General features: G+C 37.6%; 1 protein-coding gene across 1 annotated transcript in view; it reads left to right on the forward strand.

Annotated features, from left to right (window-relative positions):
- The window catches only part of LOC106473546 (LIM domain-binding protein 2-like), a 35284-nt gene that overhangs the window by 11049 nt on the left and 16291 nt on the right, over window positions 1–7944 (forward strand). The gene's annotated exons all lie outside the window — the stretch shown is intronic.

A 7944-nucleotide genomic window follows, 5' to 3' on the forward strand; every position in this document is an offset into this window, starting at 1 on the left:
TAAATCATCAGTTTCCAGAATGACCTCTCTGGTGACCACCCTAGGCTCGGTATTAAAAGATGCTGGGCTGACTCGAGCGGCAGGTGTTAAATAAATCCAGATATGAAGTAGCCGATTTTAAGATAAATTGGATAAAGTGGCTAATTATAATTTCTTGGATGTATGATTTGACTATTTTAAATTTTTTTTGGATACATGATTTTACTATTTTAAAATTTCTTGTATATATGATTTGACTGTTTTTGCTCATTTATTTTGTGTCTATAATATAAAACAAGAGAGAATGTTCAATAGCCGTGGCCCTTGAAATTCTTTTAGGCAGGATTAGAGTAAATTAATCTATGTGACCTTTCTTTTCCCCCTTTTTTTATTAGTTATATTTTTGTGGGCCAGCAATACCAAGCGTGGGGCGTGCGTATACCTTATTAAATTTTATTACTCATCAGGATCTCTACCAGTCTACCCACAAATTAAAATTCCTTTCGTTGGGACTACAGTAAATTAATCCATGAGACCTTGGGCGTGATCAAATATATCAATCGGAAGGGTTTGACCTCCTAAATTCAAAACTGTAATTAGATCTCAAATTGGTCAAGAGATGACTGAGCTATGGGCTAAAAGTTTGTACTTGAAAAAAAAACAAAACCCAGAGCCGTTCTATCAGCCGCTATGCCGCAGCTAAAAAGTAGTTGAAATTATTTCAAAAACAATGCAAATATTCATATACATTAGGAAATATTGTGCAACAGTTATATAAACTTAAAGTAAGTTAAATAAAAGTAAAATTATCTCAAATTTGTAATAACCATTTAGGAGCAAGGGCTGGACTGTCCCAGTTTTTCGATTTGGAAATATGGTCACCCTAATTATAGTGTGATTGACAAGTTGTCGTACAATCTTCTTTACTTTTATGCAGAAGTCTTCATTAATGAGAAAACTAGTTTAGATGTAGTTTAAGGTCAACGTATATTTAACGTGCGCAACGAGAAAGCGTTATATGTGGGTGCTTTCTGGTGCCCCACAGTGGCACAGCGGCATGTCTGCAGACTTACATCGCTAGAAACCGGATTTCGATACCCGTGATGAGCAGAGCACAGATAACCCATTGTTTATGCATGTCTGCATACTTGCATCGCTAGAAACCGAGTTTCGATACCCGTGACGGGTAGAGCACAGATAGCCCATTGTATAAGCATGTCTTCAAACTTACATCACTAGAAACCTGGTTTCGATACCCGTAACGGGTAGAGCACAGATAGTCCATTATGTATGTATGTCTGCAGACTTATATCGCTAGAAACCGAGTTTCGATATTCGTGAAGGGTAGAACCCATTGTGTAGCTTCGTGCTTAACTACAAACAAATACTTTTTGGTAGAGGAGGATGAACGTGAATTATTTCAGTAGCTACCTAATCACTTGTTAACAGCAAAGCTATTTGTATCTATGAATATTTTGGCAATTCAGAAGTTTGTTTGTATTTATTGTTTGTAAATTAAACGTTTGTCTTAGTGCATGCTAATACAAACTTTTACAAACAATAAATACAAACACTGGAGCAGATTCAGTGTTTAATAGGAAGTTAAAAAAACAAATCGTTATTACGCTTTCTTCCTCCCTCTCCTCTAAATTTTTTATTATTATTAAGCGCAAAGCTACACAATGGGCTATCTGTGCTGTGCCCACCACGGGTATCGAAACTTAGATTTTGGCGTAAAAGCCGTCAGATTATTACCGCCGAGTCACTGAATGTCTTCCCCCTTCCCATTTCTTATGTTTATTAATGAAGAGATTTATCTTATTTATTTATTTTTATACTGTAATATTTTATTATATCACATCCAAGACCTAATAAGTGACACGTGTCTGTGATATTGCGCAGTATAAAATGCCTCTTTAAACTGTATTTCATAAACAGTGGGTTTTAATGAGGCATAACTGTATTTTATAAAGCCCCATGCTGAAAGGGCGAGCTTGTTCGAAAACAGGATTCGAACTCGCGACCCATAGATTGCGAATCGAGCTCCCTAACAACCAGGCCATGCCAGGGTCGGATTAGAGTCAGTCACTGGCTTCTAAGTTTATTTCTAAAATCTGCATTCTCCTCACATAAGAATACTTTTATAAACAAAACTATTAGCGTCCGGATTATTTAGGCTTTGCAGACAATTTATAGATTTGCCTATTTTCTTTTCATTTGATTTGTTTGTTTGTGGTTAAGCCCAAAGCTACACAATGGGCTATCTTTGCTCTGCCCACCACGGTATCGAAACCCGGTTTCTAGCGTTTTCATTTGAGCTATGGCAAAAAATGTAATGTAACAATTGGTTTGTTCAAAGTTCCGTAATACAGGACAATTTACTGAAGATAACCTTTCCTGAAATAAAAATAGGTTGTTTATCATATGCATTTTAGCTATCTTTAGGCTACAGAACTTGGTGAAGATTAAAGGATCTCCTCCTGTACTGTATCTTTGAACTAAACTCAATCTAAACTCAGAAGTTGGTGGTGGGTGGTGTTGACTAGGTGCCTTCACTTTATTAGTCTATCACAGTTAAATAAAGGTGACTAGCGCAGATAGCCCTCGAGTAGCTTTGAACGAAATTTAAAACAAAACAAACCAAGCAAGAAGCCTGTCGACGAATACTGCAACTAAACAAACAAACATCAACTAATGTTTGTATAACAGAACAACAAATTATGGTTGGGAAATATAATAACACTTTATTTTAGAAAGTAAGAATATTGGATACTTTTTCGTAAAAATATGTTAATATTTGAGTAATTTACGTCGACTCCTAACATCAGTTGAAAATGGACTTTTAGAGGTTTTATTTAAGTACAATAATCACATCATTACCACAGTCCGTTGAACAATTTTGGTAACAGATGAGAGGATATTGGCCCCTCTAACTCAAAGAAAGATAGTAAAGTTTTATTCAGCTTGCAAGATTTTGATCTAACTCTTTTCATTGGAATTTAAATTATCTAATAAACATTTCTTGAATCTTCATCCTAATTACACATTGTTAGCCACGGAATATTACCCATAATTGGTTGAGAGAAAAACCTGTTTTTATCAAAACCTTTGTGCCCATACCTATAGCGTGTTGTAATTTTGTTATTTTGCTGGGTTGGTTCTTTAATTAACGTATTTGGTGAAAATAAGGCCAAGCTCCGTCCATGTAACGATAAAAAACTAGTCTATTCCTTCCTTAACGTTCATACAGGCTATCTTAATTTGTACCCTGCCGTAACTTCTGGGTCTAAATTTACAAGTGACGCCTTAATGGAAATGCCTCGCTAATGGTACTATGACTAACACACAAATAAATTTACCAGTATAGTTTCATGGCTAACTGATCAAGTAATTTAGTATACGTGATAACTATGACTCGATCAACATACTTGGTATTCACATGATGAATACTTCACTTTGACACTCGCTACAACTTCACTTTACTCATATTTATAAATGAATCGCACTCTTAGGTATTCATCAATGTTACTAGATTTTCATTTGGTCATCTAGAACATCCTAGGACTTGATCTTATCATCCATGCACTCTCTAGCTAACATCTAAATTAACTAACACCGAAATAAAACACTACGATAAACTTGATGATTTTCTCTTCCGAGGACTATGGTATACAAATGGGATGGTTTCTTGCTTCTTATCGTTACTGGCTGTCCTGTTGCTGGGGAAGTTCTTCCTAGATAGGTGGTCAAGCATATCCGCTGGAGACTCTATCCGTGTTAATCTTTTAAAAGTGGTCTCGACAGGAACCCTGGACTCCTTCGTAAGTTCAGTTTTTGCTAACAAATTATTCTCTGGAGTTACCCAGTTGACCATTTTTTCGTAGCCATACTTCCAAAGACGATCATGATGGATGACCTGTGATCTCGATCACCTGTCCTTCTCGATTCTATAAACCAAATCATTCCATCTTCTCAGTACAACATATGGTCTTTCCCAGCACCTGCTTAACTTTCAAGTTAATATTTTCTTGCAGCAGGGATTGTACACTCATGCCATATTACCTAGATGTAATGCAATCTTATTAGTATCTAACAACTTTTCAACTGAATCCCTCTGCATATTCTGTTTAAGACTCTGTTGGGTGACTATCCTCCAGATGAGAATACAGAAGATCAAATGGGCTTCAAGTTCTCTCCCAAACATCAGTGAATATAATGTTTTACCTGTAGTTTCATGTATTACTGTTTAATAACTCATAAATAGCAATGGAAGATATTTGTCCCACGTTTTCTGATGTTTATTCACATAAATAGCTAGTCCATTTAATACCGTACAGATGTATCTCTCCACTATATTATCAGAAGGTGAATGAAGATCTGTTGTTCTGGTCTTTTTGATCCCATAATCTGATACATTTCCACAGGCAAGGCTAACTCAAAGTTCCAATCCTGATATGAGGGGAGTTCCATAGGATCCTATTGAAATTAATTCATTGACGAGTTGCATTGCTAAGGTCTCTGTTTTCTGGTTAGGAACAGCATATGCTTCTATCCATTTGGTGAAATAGTCCATCACAACCATGAAGTATCCATTCCCACTATTACTCTGTGATAGAGGACCAACCACATCGACAATAACTCTCTCAAGTGGTGCTTCAATAATGTTTCTTAGAAAGTGCACTCTCATTGATTCATAATATTAATTTCTTATGATAATAGTGAAATATATACATGTGAGTAGTTAGACTCTTATGAGTTGATTAGGTGGTGGTAAATTATCTCACTAATTTCCTCACCACAACAACACAAAGTAGTGTGATAGTTCATACTAATAGTTAAAAACCCTTGTGGGTGAGAGAGAAACAGGGATGGCTTGCACTTGGATAGAGCATTAGGTCTGATAGCCAATGGTCCTGGGTTCAAGCACCAGTTACGGAGTTTCTTTTCGCTTCTTTTTGCTTACAGAGATGTTTCTTAGAAAATGTACTTTCATTGATTCATAACGTGAACCAACACAATCCTGCTGTAGTTGCCCATGCAGTTTCTTTCGTGGATATCTATGCTCACAGCACAGTTCACAAGATTTAAATGTACAGAACCCAGCACCTAGCCAAATAACTTCTTTGGTGTGTTTTTAATTTCGCGCAAAGCTACATGAGGGCTATCTGCGATAGCTACCAACGAATAGTTGGATTGACTGTCACATTATAATGCCTCCACGGCTGAAATGGCGAGCATGTTTAGTGATACAGGAATTCGAACCCACGACCCTCAGATTGAGAATCAAGCGCCTAACCACATGGTCATGCCAGGTCTGGCCAAACAGAAGCAATCTTTTATTCCCACTGTGGTGTCTTCTTAACACCTAAGCGTCCATCTATTAAAAGCTTTTGGAGGTGATTGAGTGCTGCGAAAAGTAGAGATCGTGGAAGTATCAACTATAGTTGCTGCTTCTCTCCACTAGTATCTTACTATAATGAATCCCACTGTGTCTAATACATCTTTGCTCTCGGGCTGTATGGAGCAACTGTTTGCCACAGGAGTCTTTCTATATTTTTCTTGCTCCTCTGAATAATTGGTTACAACTTAGTGTCTTTTGTCTTGGAATCTTTAATTTGAGTTTTGAACTACATTAGTTCTCCAATAGCACTTATGTATGTCACATTTTGGATTATGCTCTGTTGTACTTTAGGTTGGTAGTCATTACTATATTGTGCTTCCTCTTCTTTACACTTCAGCAACATATGGTCTTCAGGATAATGCATAAACATTTTCTTGATTTCACCAGGGCCATAAATGATGTTAAAGTTGTACTTCTAAAATTATTGGAGCCATCTTACTATCTTGCCTTCTGAATTGCAAAACTCACCAGCCACTTCATTGCTGCATGATGTGTTCAAAGTGTAAACATTTGCCCATATAAGTAATGATGGCTCAAACATCACTTAGTAGCTCTTTACAAGTTTTATAATATCTCCTTTCAGCATTCATTGCCTTGCTATAGTAGCCAATTACATGCTTTTTTTTTCTTTGTTTTAGTTGTGACGTAACTGCTCCTACTGCAAACTCACTGGCATCTGCATGTAAAATGATCGAATCTTATGGAGTTGGTTATCCTTATACAGGAGAAGTGGTCAAGTCCTTCTTTTGTTGAATACATGTTCACAAAACTCACTTGTCTTTTCAAGTGCTTTGTGTAGAGGAAAAGCTATGTCAGAGAATTATTTTATAAAATGACGATAAAACGAACACAGTCCAAGAAATCCTCTTACCTTACGCAGATTTTCTGGTGTTGGCCGTTTCTGAACAGAGTCAATCTTCGATGGATCTGTAGACACTCCCTTTCTACTGACTACAATGCATTGCAAAAGTATTCACCCCCCCTGCAAAGTTTCCACATTTTGTTGCCATCTAAGCTTGCAATCATGAAACTTTCAAATGGAACTTTATATTCAGAATCTACACTATCTACTCCAAACTGACAAAGCCAAAAAACGCTTATATTATATAATTAAGTTAGATTTTCAAAGAAAATTTGAATATTCTGAACTGGATAAGTATTCAACCTCTTTGCTACGGCAACCCTAAATCACTTAATGTACAAAAGATTAGTTTGAAAGGTCAAAAAATTAATGTAATGGTCTCTGTCTGTGTGTAATCAAAATGATCAGCTTAAACAGATATGTTAATTTACTCATTAGGTTCCTACTTTCATCCTGGATTGAGAAAATATGTAAGAAATTTGAGTTTTGGCTAATATCTCTGGACTCTACTTTATGTTGCTTAACCTTGGCACTGCAACAAAATACTACATCATGGAAAACTTGGCACTTGGAATACAATTATACTTGTCATAAGACATTTGTATTATGCCTATTACATCTTTAAACACTACATGATTAATCTAGACTTTTAGGGATTTTCAAGAATTATAAGAGTGTATAATAGTACTGGAATAAAATAGTTCGATAGAGGCGCCATAACTCAAGGGGGATTGTATCGGAGCGTGTGTTTGACACCCCACAGCAGGCTGCGATACTTTTGGTGGTTAGAACGCTCGACTAATGGGATTGAAACCCGCCGACGAACATACTCCCTCTTTCAGCTGTGGGGACGTTATATGTCACGGTCAGTCCCACTAGTCGTTGGTGAAGAGTAGCTCAAGAGTTGGCGGTTGATACTGTCGGCAGGTTGGTCTCTTTTGAGTGGATGGTGGCTGGTAGCACTAGTACCTTCGCCATAAACAAACAAACAAACACTATTCAGTCAAAATTGTGAAACACAATAGGTGGAGCCTGTGCTGTGCGTGGAACGGGCACAAGAAGGGATTTTGTGAGCAGTCTGATTCAGAATGAAATCTAACTAAATAACAGTAAATAAGTATTTGAAATTCAGCAAACGAAAAATATAAGATGGTTGGGAATCCGACATCAGCAGTCCCCAGCTGGCAGAAAGTAAAGTTTCGCATGACGAGTCTCGTCCGGCCCCATTATTATACTAATGAAACATTAGGGAGTGTTGAATAAATACCACCGTTGACAGTTTTTTTTTTAAGCTTTTAATAAACAATAGTGGCCCGGCACGGCCTGGCGGTTAGGGCGCTCAACTCGCAGTCTGCGGGTCGCGGGTTCAAATCCCTGTCTCACCAAATATACTCGCCCTTTCAGCCGTGGGGGCGTTATAATGTGACGGTCAATCCCAATATTCGTTGGTGAAAGAGTAGCCCAAGAGTTGGCGGTGGGTGGTGATGACTAGCTGCCTCCCTTTAGTCTAACTGTCTTACACTGCTAAATTAGGGACGGCTAGCGCAGATAGCCCTCGCGTAGCTTTGCGCGAAATCCATAACAAACAAACAAACTCTTGATACAGGTCCCCCAGTGGGACAGCGGTAAGTTTACATATTTACAACGCTAAAAATGTGGGTTCTATTCCTAGCAGTGAACGCGGCAGAAAGCCCATGTTGCC

This window comes from Limulus polyphemus, unplaced genomic scaffold, assembly GCF_000517525.1.
Source record: "Limulus polyphemus unplaced genomic scaffold, Limulus_polyphemus-2.1.2 Scaffold6267, whole genome shotgun sequence".
Taxonomy (NCBI): Eukaryota; Metazoa; Arthropoda; class Merostomata; order Xiphosura; family Limulidae; genus Limulus; species Limulus polyphemus.